This window comes from Procambarus clarkii, chromosome 4, assembly GCF_040958095.1.
Source record: "Procambarus clarkii isolate CNS0578487 chromosome 4, FALCON_Pclarkii_2.0, whole genome shotgun sequence".
NCBI classification, from domain to species: domain Eukaryota; kingdom Metazoa; phylum Arthropoda; class Malacostraca; order Decapoda; family Cambaridae; genus Procambarus; species Procambarus clarkii.
The window spans coordinates 7220285-7235429 of NC_091153.1; positions in this window are offsets into that span (position 1 = coordinate 7220285).

Sequence of the window (15145 nt, forward strand, 5' to 3'; positions counted from 1 at the left end):
CACATTATACAATGTATGTATAATTTGTGTATGATTCACACAAATACAAATAAGCAATGTTGAGTAAATCGTAATAGTATAAGGAAGTTTTCCCCTTATATCGTGATCATATAAGGAAGCTTTCCCTTATATCGTGATAATATAGGGAACATTTCCCTTATAACGTGATAATAAAAGGAACCTTCCCCTTATATCAGGGTAATATAGGAAACCTTTCCCTTATATCGTGATAATATAAGGAACCTTTCCCTTATATCGTGATAATATAAGGAAGTTTTCCCCTTATATCGTGATCATATAAGGAAGGCTTCCCTTATATCGTGATGATATAAGGAAGGCTTCCCTTATATCGTGATGATATAAGGAAGATTCCCCTTATATCGTGATGATATAAGGAAGGCTTCCCTTATATCGTGATGATATAAGGAAGATTCCCCTTATATCGTGATGATATAAGGAAGGCTTCCCTTATATCGTGATGATATAAGGGAAGCTCTCCCCTGAAGTCCATGAATCAAGGCTGTTGCTCTTGTAACAACAGCTGAAAAAAAATGATAAAACCTTTGGTATTCATTTTTAAACGTAATGAAACTCTTTGATGTATATTCCATGAAATATTGTCGTTTAGTTCATCAAGATTCTTCTAAATTTTCCCTAACAAGATCCTAATTATTTTTTCCCCTAATAATGAAATAATTTATTTATTGCGTGCATGTGGGCGGGATTATTGAGCCAATTTTTCTTATAAATAAATTACAATAAAGGAAATAATGCAACAATGCACATGTGTGTACAATAAAAAATGCACATTACTGGTTTCAAGAGATATATGAGATGAATTACTAAGACTCGAAATAGAGATTATATGACTGGAAGAAGACACATGATAATGTCTTGGACACATGAACTAGAATAATACATGACCAATGTGTTACGGTACTGTATCAGTGACATTATATTAAAGTAGTGGAGACAGACTCAATTCACGGAGTGAATAGTAGATAGAATATACGCCAAATATCCAGGAACGAGTGCATCACATAATTGATACTAGTGAGGCGTGGCCCAGGAGCTTAATCACAACACCCCGTGAGAATCAGGCAACCACACACACACATATATATACAGGCAAAGTTGATGAAATTTTGCCTGATAGTTGAAATTTTACCTGATAGCTGAAATTTTACCTGATAGCTGAAATTTTACGTGAATCCTTTACCTTTATTTGAAATTTTACCTGATATTACCTAAGTTGCTGGATAATGAGGCTGTAACTTTAAACAAGCAACTAACAACCGACATCAATCCTCTAGAAACAAACGAGTTGTTAATAAGAGATACAAACAAGGAGCAGTTGACATCAAACCACAAACCCTAATTTGCATTCCCGACCAAAAGATGGAACAGCTACTAGGAACCAAACAATTTATCACTTGAATATAGGTTTCGTCACGGAACTCCAACACAGATTCGTGGAAGGAAAATCCTACTCTATATATGAATTTTTATGCCAGATTGGAGTCTCTATGTATGAATTTTTATGCCAGATTGGAGTCTCTATATATGAATTTTTATGCCAGATTGGAGTCTCTATGTATGAATTTTTATGCCAGATTGGAGTCTCTATGTATGAATTTTTATTCCAGATTGGAGTCTCTATGTAGGAATTTTTATGCCAGATTGGAGTCTCTATGTATGAATTTTTATTCCAGATTGGAGTCTCTATGTAGGAATTTTTATGCCAGATTGGAGTCAATAAGAGAGAAGACAAAGTGATGAGCTGGTTGTATAATCTCCAACTTCAACAAAACCTCGCTAATATGTATTAGTATTGGTGCTAATATCATTTGTGTATATTAGCACCAAATTGATATGATCTAAATTGTGTTAACTGAACCATCAACTTCATGCATGGTATACTGAATTTTCTTAAGTATATATGATAAGCAGGTTGTTCATAGATAGTACAAAATATCTGGGATAATTCCATGGATGAATTGCACACACACACAAAAGGTTCAGAGGTATGCAACCACGTTAGTCCCAGAGCTGAAGGGTATGAGCTACTAGGAAAGATCACTGGAACTAAACCTCATGACACTAGAAGACAGAAGAGTTACGGGAGACATGATTACCACCAATAAAATTCTCAGAGGAATTGACAGGGGTAGATAAAGATAAACTGTTTAACACGGGTGGTACGCGAACAAGGGAACACAAGTGGAAACCTAGTACCCAAATGAGCCACAGAGACATTACAAATATTTTTTTTCAGTGTCAGAGTAGTTAACAAATGGAATACATTAAGTAGTGATGTGGTGGAGGCAGACGCCATACACAGTTTCAAATGTAGATATGATAGAGCCCAGTAGGCTCAGGAATCTGTACACCAGTTGAGAGGTGGGACCAAAGAGCCCAAGCTCAACCCCAGCAAGCACAACTAGGGTTGTATAACTAGGTGAATAAACACACAAACCACCCTTAGCCTTAAGAAAAAGAGCAAGATAGGATATCACAGAAGAAAAATGATAACGTTTCTGCCTCTGGAGTCAACTGACACTTACAGGAAGCTCTTCTTATCGCATTCACACCCAAGGTTCATCATCTACAAGTACATTTTACCTGTATTTTGCAAGCCAGGCCTGACTTGTTGCACTTCTCTCCTTGTATTCTTAAGAATACAAGGTGTTACAAGGTGTTGGGGTGTATTCTTAAGAATATACCCCCCACACCTTGACAGTGATCAGTGGGCCTTCTTGATATAGCTCCCCTCACCTACTACTTTATTTTCTGATTTTCTGCCTCTCTTCCTATCTTCCTCCTGTTCTTTACTTTCTTCACCTCCAGCTCTCTTCCTTTTATTTTGCCTTTTATTTTTCCTTTCAAGTTCACTGTTCTCTTTTACCTCCTCTTCCCCCCTTTTAATTCCTCTTATACTCCCTGTTCCTTCTATTCCACCCTTTCCCTTACTCCTTCTAGTGTCTCTCCTATACCTCTGGCTCATTCTTGCTCCCATCTCCCTATTTTGTATCCTTCGTTTATCCCATTACTTGCACTTGAAAATTGACTCGACACAGCTTTTTCCCTGTTGCTATAACTGGTAAAGTCTTACCTCAATTAGTCTTAGAGGTGCTTGCAAGGTGGACGAAAGCAGGATGCATTGGATAAGCGGAAATAGCACGAGAGAGGGGGACTCAAAGCAAACCATTAACTCAGGTAAGTCATAAAGATTAAGTGTGGTTCGTAGACAGGTGAAAGGATAGAAAGCAGATTTTGGAGATTTTGGAGCTCAGGAGATGATGCTCAATTTTGCAGGCTCATATTGTTGAGTTCGTGCAACGAACTAAGTGCAACGAATGGTTGAGAGTCAATGCTTGTTGACTCTCAACCATTACCTCCAAATCATAACATAAGCACTCAGAACACGAACACTATATACGTCACCTCAAATGACCGCTTGATTGCAAATCAATTCTTGGCACTTCGAACCTTAGTCTCCCCATCACGCCATGGGAGCACTGACCACCATCAGAGCACCAAATAAGTACTGATATCGGTTTTTGATATCCAATGTTACGGATTATTTGGTGCATTAAGACCGTTGCTCCGATCTAATAATTAAAACTAGAAACTTCCTTGCCCTGTCCTGCCCTCTCTAAGTTGTTGACGAGACCACACACTAGAAAGTGAAGGGACAATGACATTTCGGTCCGTCCTGGATCATTCTCAAGTCGATTGTCCCTAAGTTGATTCAGCTCTGGTAACATCATATATTTGAACTCTGGTAGCTTTACCAGAGTTAAGTTCATTCATTAACTTGAAGGAATCCCAACACTTCAAAATAGGAACCTCAGAGGATTGATCTCCATAATGAGTTAACTACAGAACTCCTTGGAAAATATCTTGTTTTGCTTCTAAGAAATAATGTCCCGGGAATCAGGTTTCGAACCAGACCCGAATGACGGTCTGGTGAATCAGGATCTTCGACTTTGATACATACAGTCATCCGTATAACAGCCTGCCTGATCAAGTCGATAACTTTAACCCCCAAATGAGCCACAGGGACGTTAGAAAGAACATTTTCAGTGTCAGAATAGTTAACAATACCTCCAGCTCAAATATAAACACATTAAACTTTTTATCTACGATGCACTATGAAACGTAGATTCATGGTTCGAATTTATCACAGTAACGTCACTAGGTATTTTGTGACGGAAGGAAAAAATCTGGCTAAGTCATCAGCATTCTACGTAGTAATTTACCTCTTGTGAAATCCTCGATTGTCACAGTTATAGCGGCGCCGGGTTCCATCCTCTCAATCTCCCTTTTTATCTCATATATATCCCCCCCTGGTTCATGTTCCTTCTAAATGGCTTTCAAGAGAACATTGCATACAAATACATCTTACATTTTGATAACGGATAACATCATAAGAAATTGAAACAGGAAATTGCTTTAGCGCCTTTGTCTCTGTCTATTTATACATCTCTGGACGTTGTATTGTGTTCGCTGCTGCTGGTAGTGAGACGAGTGTTGCTTTAATGTTGTCTCAGTGTTTCGTTGTATGGGGAATTATTTTACCTAGAGAATATTAAATTTACCCACAGTTAGAAGAACTCTCTACTAAGGAAAGTGTTCCTAATTGTCTTTAACGTAGACTGAAGTAACTGGTTAATGGTTTGCAATGTAATTTTGACACAAGAAATGAGAGAGAGAGAGGGAGGGAGAGAGAGAGAGAGAGAGAGAGAGAGAGAGAGAGGGAGGGAGAGAGAGAGAGAGAGAGAGAGAGAGAGAGAGAGAGAGAGAGAGAGAGAGAGAGAGAGAGAGAGAGAGAGAGAGAGAGAGAGAGAGAGAGAGAGAGAGATATATATATATATATATAGAGAGAGAGAGAGAGAGAGAGAGAGAGATATATATATATATATATAGAGAGAGAGAGAGAGAGAGAGAGAGAGAGAGAGAGAGAGAGAGAGAGAGAGAGAGAGAGAGAGAGAGAGAGAGAGAGAGAGAGAGAGAGAGAGAGAGAGAGAGAGAGAGAGAGAGAGAGAGAGAGAGAGAGAGAGAGAGAGAGAGAGAGAGAGAGAGAGAGAGAGAGAGGAGAGAGAGAGAGAGAGAGAGAGAGAGAGAAATCAACTGCACGTCTATAAATGTTAAATTAAATTAACAACTATAAACACAAAATTCACCAAATCCTTCGGTTAAATTATGTCTCTGCTCGTCTCGCTATACAGCAATAGTACCAGTCTCCAAAGGGCGCCCAGTTACACGTGACATTATGCCGTGAATCGGAGTCTGCAATGGACTGATGACCAAAGGAAATTGATGTCAACTGCATGCTGGACAAATATTGCAGGACCGACGCAATATCATTAATTAACAAATGGGGTCAATTCTCCCATAAAGGTGACATCTATGCAGTGGTTGCAGCCTCAGCTGGAGCAGGATAGTCGGTACTGTGGGTAGGTTTGCACTTTTAGAAAACAGAGGCTTTTAGGAATTTTTGGAAATTTTTAAAAGGATTTTTAGAAATGCGTGTGATCTCGGACGGAATAAAGTGTAAAGTAACTTAGATTTATTGGCTGAAGACAAGTAGGGAAAATTTTTTAATATTAATTCCTTATAAGTTTTATCGGAAAAATACAAAAAATTATGTTTTTAACAGCAATTTAACTGGTTTTTAACACCAGTCAAACAATCGACTTGAGAATGGTCCAGGACGGACCGAAACGTCGTCGTCCTTTTACTTTCTAGTGTGTGGTCTGGTCAACATACTTCAGCCACGTTATTGTGACTCCTCGCCTGCATATTGATGTTTTTAAGTTTCTTTCATAAAAAAATACCCTATGAATATATTACAAAAAAATACAACATAATAACAAAAAAGTTATGTGCACTTGTGAACAAAATTTAAATAGGCATTATTGCAAGCACAAAAAGAATTGATGACTGTAGAAATAGTATATTAATATAACTCCAAATTAAGGGACATTCCTTCACAACAGACAAGTGAAACGAAGAGTGTGAATGACAATCATTTTAAGCACGAACTTAAAGTATGACTTTATCTTTCACCCAAAGTATGAGTATCTTTCACGCTATGCCCCTGTTACCTAGCAGTAAATAGGTACCTGGGTGTTAGTCAGCTGTCACGGGCTGCTTCCTGGGGGTGGAGGCCTGGTCGAAGACCGGGCCGCGGGGACACTAAAGCCCCGAAATCATCTCAAGATAATCTCAAGATGACCAATCAGGGAACTAGAACAAAAGTATATTAAGAAACAATTTTGACGAAACTTAATGAAACTGATGGCAACATAACAGGTATTTCTTATAAGACAACAAACCTGACAAAATAAATGAGTGACACATCTTGGAAGAAATACCCAAGAAATCTTGGTTTAATATCATGAGCATTGAAGGTGACTTCAAATGAAGTCAAATTAACTTAACATAAAAAAGTGGAAAGTCTTAGATAGAAGAATTTTTATTTGTTTATTATCATCTTATATTATACCTGTTGACTGAGTTAATGAAAATTAATCATAGAAAATCAGGTACGACACAAAATTGAGCACAAGATAAGAAAAAGTTAACAAATTCTTGACTAGCTGATTATGAGAGATTAGGACCTGATAAGAGATTAGGACCTGAAAAGAGATTAAGACCTTATGAAAGATTAAAACCTGATGTGTGTATACTTGACAATCTTTAGCAAAGAGGGTGGATAGCCTTGACCAGAGAGGGTAGATAACGCTGATTAGAGAAGGTGATCAATCTAGTCCACAGAAGATGGTCTATCTCAACCACAGAAGCTGGTTTATCTCAACAGAAAAAAGATATGAAGAATGTTGAATGATAAGCGAAGCTAAATCAAGTCGCAAAGTGTCGTTCCAGATGTCACAAACCTAAGTGTAGTTCCAGATGCCTAAAAAAAAAAAGAATGCTGTTGAAGATGTTTCAAACCAAAGTGTTGTTGTAGATGCCTTAATGCAAAGTGTCGTTCCAGATGTCACAAACCTAAGTGTAGTTCCAGATGCCTCAAAAAAAAGAGTGCTGTTGAAGATGTTTCAAACCAAAGTGTTGTTGTAGATGCCTTAATGCAAAGTGTTGTTACAGATTCTTAACTACAGTACAGTTCTGAAGGGATCGTGAAAACTTGTTCCATATATCCAAGTATCTGAACAATCACATTGCATGCAAGGCAATGGCCTAATTTTTATTCAGATCATCTGTGCAATCAGCGACTCATCTTTAATCAACACCTCCCTTCCATGTTGCAACCGTCCTGAAGGGAGCAATCCTAAATGGTTTTCGAACTGTGTACGAAAACATATTTTTTCACTCATATATTAAAGGATTTTATATATTACAGTTAGGGTTGGGTTAGGTTAGGTTAGGTTAGGCTAGGTTAGATTAGGTTAGGTTAGATTAGGTTAGGTTAGATTAGATTAGGTAAGGTTAGGTTAGATTAGGTTAGGTTAGATTAGATTAGGTTAGGCTAGGTTAGATTAGGTTAGGTTAGATTAGGTTAGGCTAGGTTAGATTAGGTTAGGTTAGGTTAGATTAGGTTAGGTTAGATTTGGTTAGGTTAGATTAGATTTGATGTTTTGGTTCTGGGAGCACCTGATACCATCTTGTAATAGCCCTTCATCACCCAGAAGTAGCTACCATTACTTAATGGTCGCTACTAGTTTATACTAGCTACCATTCCCTGTCACTAGCTGCCTATCCCCTGACACCAGCTGCCTATCCCCCCCTGTCACCAGCTGCCTATCCCCCCCTGACACCAGCTGCCTATCCCTGACACCATCCTCCCCCCCCCCCCTTCCAACCCCCCCCCCCCCACCCCCCATACAGAGCCACCGGGGCTATGTTCATTTACCGCTGGAACGACACGTTTACGTTCCCTGACGACCTTCTTGATGATAAGTACCGCAATGCATCAGTGGGGCAATTACGTGTTAGTGAAGGGTTAATACCTAGTTCATGATTGGTGGAGGCCGAACAGCGTGAATAATGAACTATCGCCTCCTAACCATAAATTGCTCTAATGCCTTAACCATCCTCGATGACTACCAAACAGCTCATTTTCCAAGCGCTCGTTCTTATCATCAAGCTGTATCAACTGTCATTACCCGGTCATTTTTCCCTCCTTCTCTATCACTTTTATCGGATTTTGTCTAAGTAATTCCGTATTTTTTGTGTTATTTAATCCCATTCTCTCTATTTTCCCTCTTTTTTTTCCGGTAATTATCGTCGTCCTTATGGACGTCGTGCAGGTGGTCCTCTGGATTATTTACGAGAATTATCTCGATGTCTCGTTATTAGCGGACTTGGGTCTGGCAGCTTCGTTACTGTGTTTTTATCATTAGTATCTCGTTATTAAGTAATTTCACTTTTACTATCTCTTTATACTTTTAGATATCGTCATTTCTATCTTTCTGTGTACATCGTTTTTTTGCTATCTAATTGGGATTACCTGTCCTTGTAATCATCCTCGCTATATTACGAAATATTGTTGCTATTTCGTTGTTTATAACGGCCACTTAAGAACACAATCGGATGGGATGTTCGCCTGAATCACAGTTCCACTCGCTGTTTGATCCAAGAGTTTTTTAGCATTGTTTACATACTACTACTAAATCGGGTGAAAGCGCCAAGCCATGACGACTATATAGCCCTGGGAAGATTCAGGATAAGGATTTGGGATGGGACGGGGGAAAGGAATGGTGTCCCAACCCCTTGGACGGTCGGGGATTGAACGCCGACCTGCAGGAAAGTAATCAAGTAGCACAGTTCACAGTTTGTACGTAGTGGGTTTTTATTATGTACTTGGATTACCATCCGCGGGGAGTTTAATATAATTCGCTGGTGCTCCCTGGACGCCTGATAGCTGAGTGGACAGCGCTTCGGATTCGTAGTCCTGAGGTTCCGGGTTCGATTCCCGGTGGAGGAGGAGACAAATGGACAAAATGTTTCTTTTACCCCTGATGCCCCTGTTCACCTAGTAGAAAATAGGTACCTGGGAGTTAGCTGCTGCTACGGGCTGCTTCCTGGGTTGTGTAACAAAAAGGAGGCCTTGTCGAGGACCGGGCCGCGGGGACGCTAAGCTCCGAAATTATCTCAAGATAACCTTAAGATCTCAAGATAAGGTTATCATAGGAGCTAACCACCATGATAACTCGTTATCCTAACGAACACTTATGGCATGAAAGTGAGAAAATTGAGAAGAGTTGAAGATAGACCGAGACGTCGTCACTTTCACTACTTACGAGTCTTATTTGTAAGTCACTACTACTTACTTATTTATGACTGCAGGAGCGAGCTCTTAGCTCTTGGGCCCCGCCTTTATAACCATCGGTTGCCTAATGTACTTTTTCTCAACCCATTTTTCCTCTATCATGTCTAATACATATATTTCTCTCTCTAACACACACAGACACACACACACACACACACACACACACACACACACACTCACACACACACACACACACACACACACACACACACACACACACACACACACAAACACACACACACACACACGTTATTCGGACTGATTCTTTCACTTTAATATGACAGCTTAATCCCCTACGTGCGTCAAGCTGTCCTGTGCATTGATTTAAGCTTCAATACTGATGCCAAACACGCAAGATACAATTCACTTAGTTGTATAAATAAAGGTCATGCAGAACTCTATTCACGTGAGCAGAATGAGCAAAACTGTATGACTTAATCGTTAAGCTAATGAAGGGCATTATGCAGGGATAATTCCTGAGAATGATCCTAGAATGATTAGAAGACTTTTCGTGGCACCGTCACTAAAACACAACAGAGAATTATTTGCCGTTAGGACGATGGGAAGGGAAAGGAACTACCAGGGGGGAAAGTGCTAAGCCATTACGATTATTTAGCACTGGGAAGGGGCCAGGATAAGGATTTGGGATGGGACGGGGAGGATAGAGAAAGTGGAAGGGATCCTATAGTGTGGGTTGATCAACGCAGGATTTCCAAAAACTCTTAATCGCATTCTAAAGGAAACATTTAAAACGGGAAAATATTTACAGACAACTCAAAGAGCAAATGCACAAGAGGCCGTGATGAGGGTTCGAATCTACGCCCAGGATGATCCCAGACGATGCCTTAGTCAACTTTTTTTTTTCGGCCTTTGTGGATTTGTTCATTTTGATACATCAGGCTATTGTAATTTCTGTGTGTACACTCAAAGAGGTTAATGCAGGCTTAACAAGCCTTGTTTTGCGGGGCTACATTAATGCATTATGCAATCTGATACTGTATTTTTTTGCAATATTTCTCAAACATATTACCAAGGGATGGTAATCACCGTCGGTCACTAGATCTATAAATAGTTTCTCTAGAGAAAGCAACTTGATCCTCACTCCCTACCAATGCAAAAAAAAAAAAAATACAGCTGAAGCCAAAAAAAAGACCTTAAGCAACTGCTTGTTTTTGTGAAGACAAGAGGAATACAAAATTGAAGAAGGCAAAAAAAAAAAGTGACAATCTGGATAATTGCTATTGTGGACTCAATCAACAGCCAGTTTATTTTTTTTTATTTTCACACCACATCCGTGCTCACTACACATAATGGCGGAACCGAACAATGGAAATTACAGAATAAGCCAGCCCAATCGTTTCTACTTGGTAACATTTTACCTCATCCAGGACGGTAAGTATAATGTGAAAACTGTTCCTATTTCAGTTAACTTTATCACTGCCTCCGAATATGCTGAAAAGTACTTTAGCAAAACGTTTTCTTTAGCTACACACCAGCCCAAGGGGGGAAAGCGCCAAGCCATTACGACTATATAGCACTTGGAAAGGATCAGGATAAGGATTTGGGATGGGACAGGGGAAAGACATAGTTGCCCAACCACTTGGAGGCTCGAGGATTGAACGCAGACCTGCATGTGATGCAGTTTAGTGTTGATATAAAGATTATCAACTTTATTGAGGCCTCCAGAACTCACTCACCAACCAGTAAGTATTCTTTATTCCTGAATAAAGTTTACAAACTATCAACGTAGATACACCGAGGAACTGAGTACACCTGTCGTTGTAAATATTACTGATTCAAATAAATGAAATTCCGGAACTAATCCAAATTCGGATTGGATTAATCAGTCGTCCCGGAAGCCATTATCAGAGAAACTGATGACTTCGAGCGCTCTTCCTCGATCTGATGAGCTGTCTTCAAATAGTTGATCTAACCTTCAGGATTAGATCTATATATATATATATATATATATATATATATATATATATATATATATATATATATATATATATATATATATATATATATATATATATAAATAGTCCTACTCAGAGATATTTTTGAGTCCTTTTTTAATGTTTCTTTTCAATATGAGAGGAATTTTCAGTCATAAATTCAAGCAATTTTCCTTCAATATACGTCAATTAATTAGCCGATAGTTCGATGCAAGTAATTTATCATCCATCTTAAAAAACGATACTAATTAGTAACCACCCATTATTCCGCTTTTCTGCAACGCTGTATCTTTTTTTTTATTAATATATAACATAAGAGTTTGCCAGAGTCAATCCTTTTACTCTTTAAGGACATCAGAAAACATTATTTCTGGTCGCTTGTAACCAGAAATATTTCAGAATACGCATGTATTCCATACCAGAATACTCATGTATTCCATATCAGAATACTCATGTATTCTATACCAGAATACTCATGTATTCTATACCAGAATACTCATGTATTCTATACCAGAATACTCATGTATTCTATACCAGAATACTCATGTATTCTATACCAGAATACTCATGTATTCTTGTGGTTTAATTTTGTATTTGTTATATAAATTCATTCCTCGTAGCCCCTGGTAGTCAACTTGTTCCCTTATATACATCCCAGTTTCAATTAGTAATATATATACTAACATTTAAATCGCCTAAAAGACATACATTTGGTTAACTATATGTCATAGGTTTTGGGCTAAGAATAACTTCTAATACCTCTTCGTAACTATTGATTAGTTTTATAATGCTAAAGAGGTTATTGTTTAGCTATATAATGTTAGATATTTACCCGGTGGTGCCCGGGTAACCCCGATTCATTAGCGATCAACTACAACGCAAAAACTCCATTTAGTCGTCATAAACCTCACAAACTGTTAACGATTTATAGATAAAAAAAAATCATCCCTAAATAACAGACCATTAATACAAAAAATACACTTCAGCTACAGTATACACCGAACATACCACGGAGTATATATTTGCGTTTATTTTTAACCTTTCACCTCAATAATAGAAATGGAAAAATCTCAGATGCCATCAAGATAAATGTTAAAAGTATGTAGATTTATCGCTGGCAAACCTCTGTTTATTGTTCGACAGTATGAGAGGCGTGCGTTCCCCACTCACCCACCAGTCACACGCCTCTTTATGGCTGTTCCCGGAATAGGTATGACAAACACCTCACACGCTCACCCCTAGACTGAAAATATCCTCCAGGGGTGTTTCTGGGACATTTTGATACTCATGTATATATATATATATATATATATATATATATATATATATATATATATATATATATATATATATATATATATATATATATATATATATATATATATACACTGAAAAATCAATTCTCCAAAATTGATTTTGGAGAATTGATTCTCCAAAATAAAAATGAATTTTGGAGAATTGATTTTTCAGTTACCATCAACAGTGAAAAGAAATATAAAAAACATTGAGAAAATTCGTGTTAGAATTATTAATCTTACTTTTTCGGTCATATTTAATAATATATGTCTACAGGAAAGACTGCTACCAAAATATACTAATATATATATATATATATATATATATATATATATATATATATATATATATATATATATATATATATATATATATATATATATATATATATATATATATATATATATATATATATAAATATATATATATATATATATATATATATATATATATATATATATATATATATATATAAAATTGAGGCATATGAGTTAGTTCTCCCTATGCTGAATGTCTATAATATTTACGAGTCCCTTGGGAGTTGTTATTTTGTGATATTACAAGTTCAGATTTGTGCAGGGAATATGTTTATAATATGGAGTATTGTGACATATTTGCATACTTGAATACATATTTTATCACTTACATAGAACAATGTATATATGTCACTTGAACATGTAAATAACACAGTTTTTGCTTCGGTTGGTCATACACTGTTCTTGAACACACTTATCATCATCCGGTACCTTTGTAAACCTGTTACAGGTTTACAAAGGTACAGGATGATGTTAGTATATTAGCGAGAGTCTACACGACACGGATATTGTCGTTTAGCAGATAACAAATCGTTAAGTAATGTAATAATTTATCAGCACTATACATTCATCGAGTGTAGTAACACGGAAAAATCTATACACGAAACCAATAAGGTCATACAACAGCACTATTTATTTAGTGGATGTAGAAAACGATGTAGAATTGACACTATACACTTTGACTAATGAAGGTAGGCTCCATCACTATGCATTTTGACCAATAAAGGTAGGTTCAAACACTATGCATTTTGACCAATAAAGGTAGGTTCTAACAATATGCATTTTGACCAATAAAGGTAGGTTCCAATTATTCACTCAACCATCACTCTGTACAGCCTCACCTGTGGTACAGAGACTAATCCCTAATCGGCCAGTCACAGTTGGACAGGAACAGTTTACAAGGAAACAGCAGCACAGACAGTCTTTGTAACACCCACTCACCAAAACCCAACACAACAGTATTGTGTATACAATACACTCACACAGGTTGCTGCGACCCAGAGCATACACAACCTTCAGTGGTAGTCAGTCTAATTACGACTAACAACGTCAACTACACAATTCTTCTCCACTACACAAATAGTCTTCTACCAATGGCAGGAAATCCTAGGCCAATATTCTTGTGTAAATATTTCTCTCACAGGAGAGTGTCTCCACTTCAGAGATACTGTGCAATTTGCCAATGCAACTCGACACACTTTATCCGAACATCCCAGCATTGCTATGCCTCCATAACCACGAATTTCCGAACGGCTGGGCGCGTTCGAACAGCCACTTGTTCAGCCGTGAACCTCACTCTATTGTTCGAGTTTTCTTGGCGCGGGTTTGTACACTTGAAGAGAATAAGTTTGAGAGTGATCCGGTTATTTCAGTCTCCTTTTGTGTTTTAATGGTGAGGTGAATGAGTGAATATGAAGTTAAACTTTATTTTTCTCGTTATTTTTAATATGTCCTTCCTTTGTGGCGTCATTTTTGTTTCTTTTATTTTACTTCTTTATTGTTAGCATTTTGTGTAAGATTGAGAAATGTCTTCGAGGAGAAAAAATAATTTGTCTTCGTCAGAAAACGTAGTTTTCTGTGAGTTTGAGGGTGCATGTTCTCGAATAATAGAGCACTTGAATGTGTTCTCTCAAGCCAATGCCTTTGATCTTGTGTGTGTGTGTGTGTGTGTGTGTGTGTGTGTGTGTGTGTGTGTGTGTGTGTGTGTGTGTGTGTGTGTGTGTGTGTGTGTGTGTATGTGTGTGTGTGTGTGTTTATTTGAGAGAGAGAAATACATGTGTAGATGTGATACTGAAAAAAGTAGATCACAAACCAGTATATTGGACAATCAATGGTTATAAACGCAGGGTCCAAGAGCTAGCGACCCGATCCTACAGACTCAAACCAGTAATTACAAATAATAAATACACATTCATACACAAACATTTTTACAAAAACACACATAAATGCACACACACACACACACATACAAATATATTCATAAATCCGTTTAGCTGACATTATGCACCTCATAATCTAACCTCGCCTTGCTGAGGTTAAAATATACACTAAAAAAAATGTATACTCACACCAAAAATAATATTAACAAACATACACAAACACACCTACGCAGGGTCTTACAGGGTTGATTACCCAAGATAATCACCTGAATCACTAGAAAGATTATCTCTCAACGTACACGAAACTCCCATCGTTTCAGGCTGTCAGTTAGTGCCCCACTAATCATCTTCAAGAGCAATTTAGTCAACGACCTTCTCATTCAATGACCAATTGACCTGTTT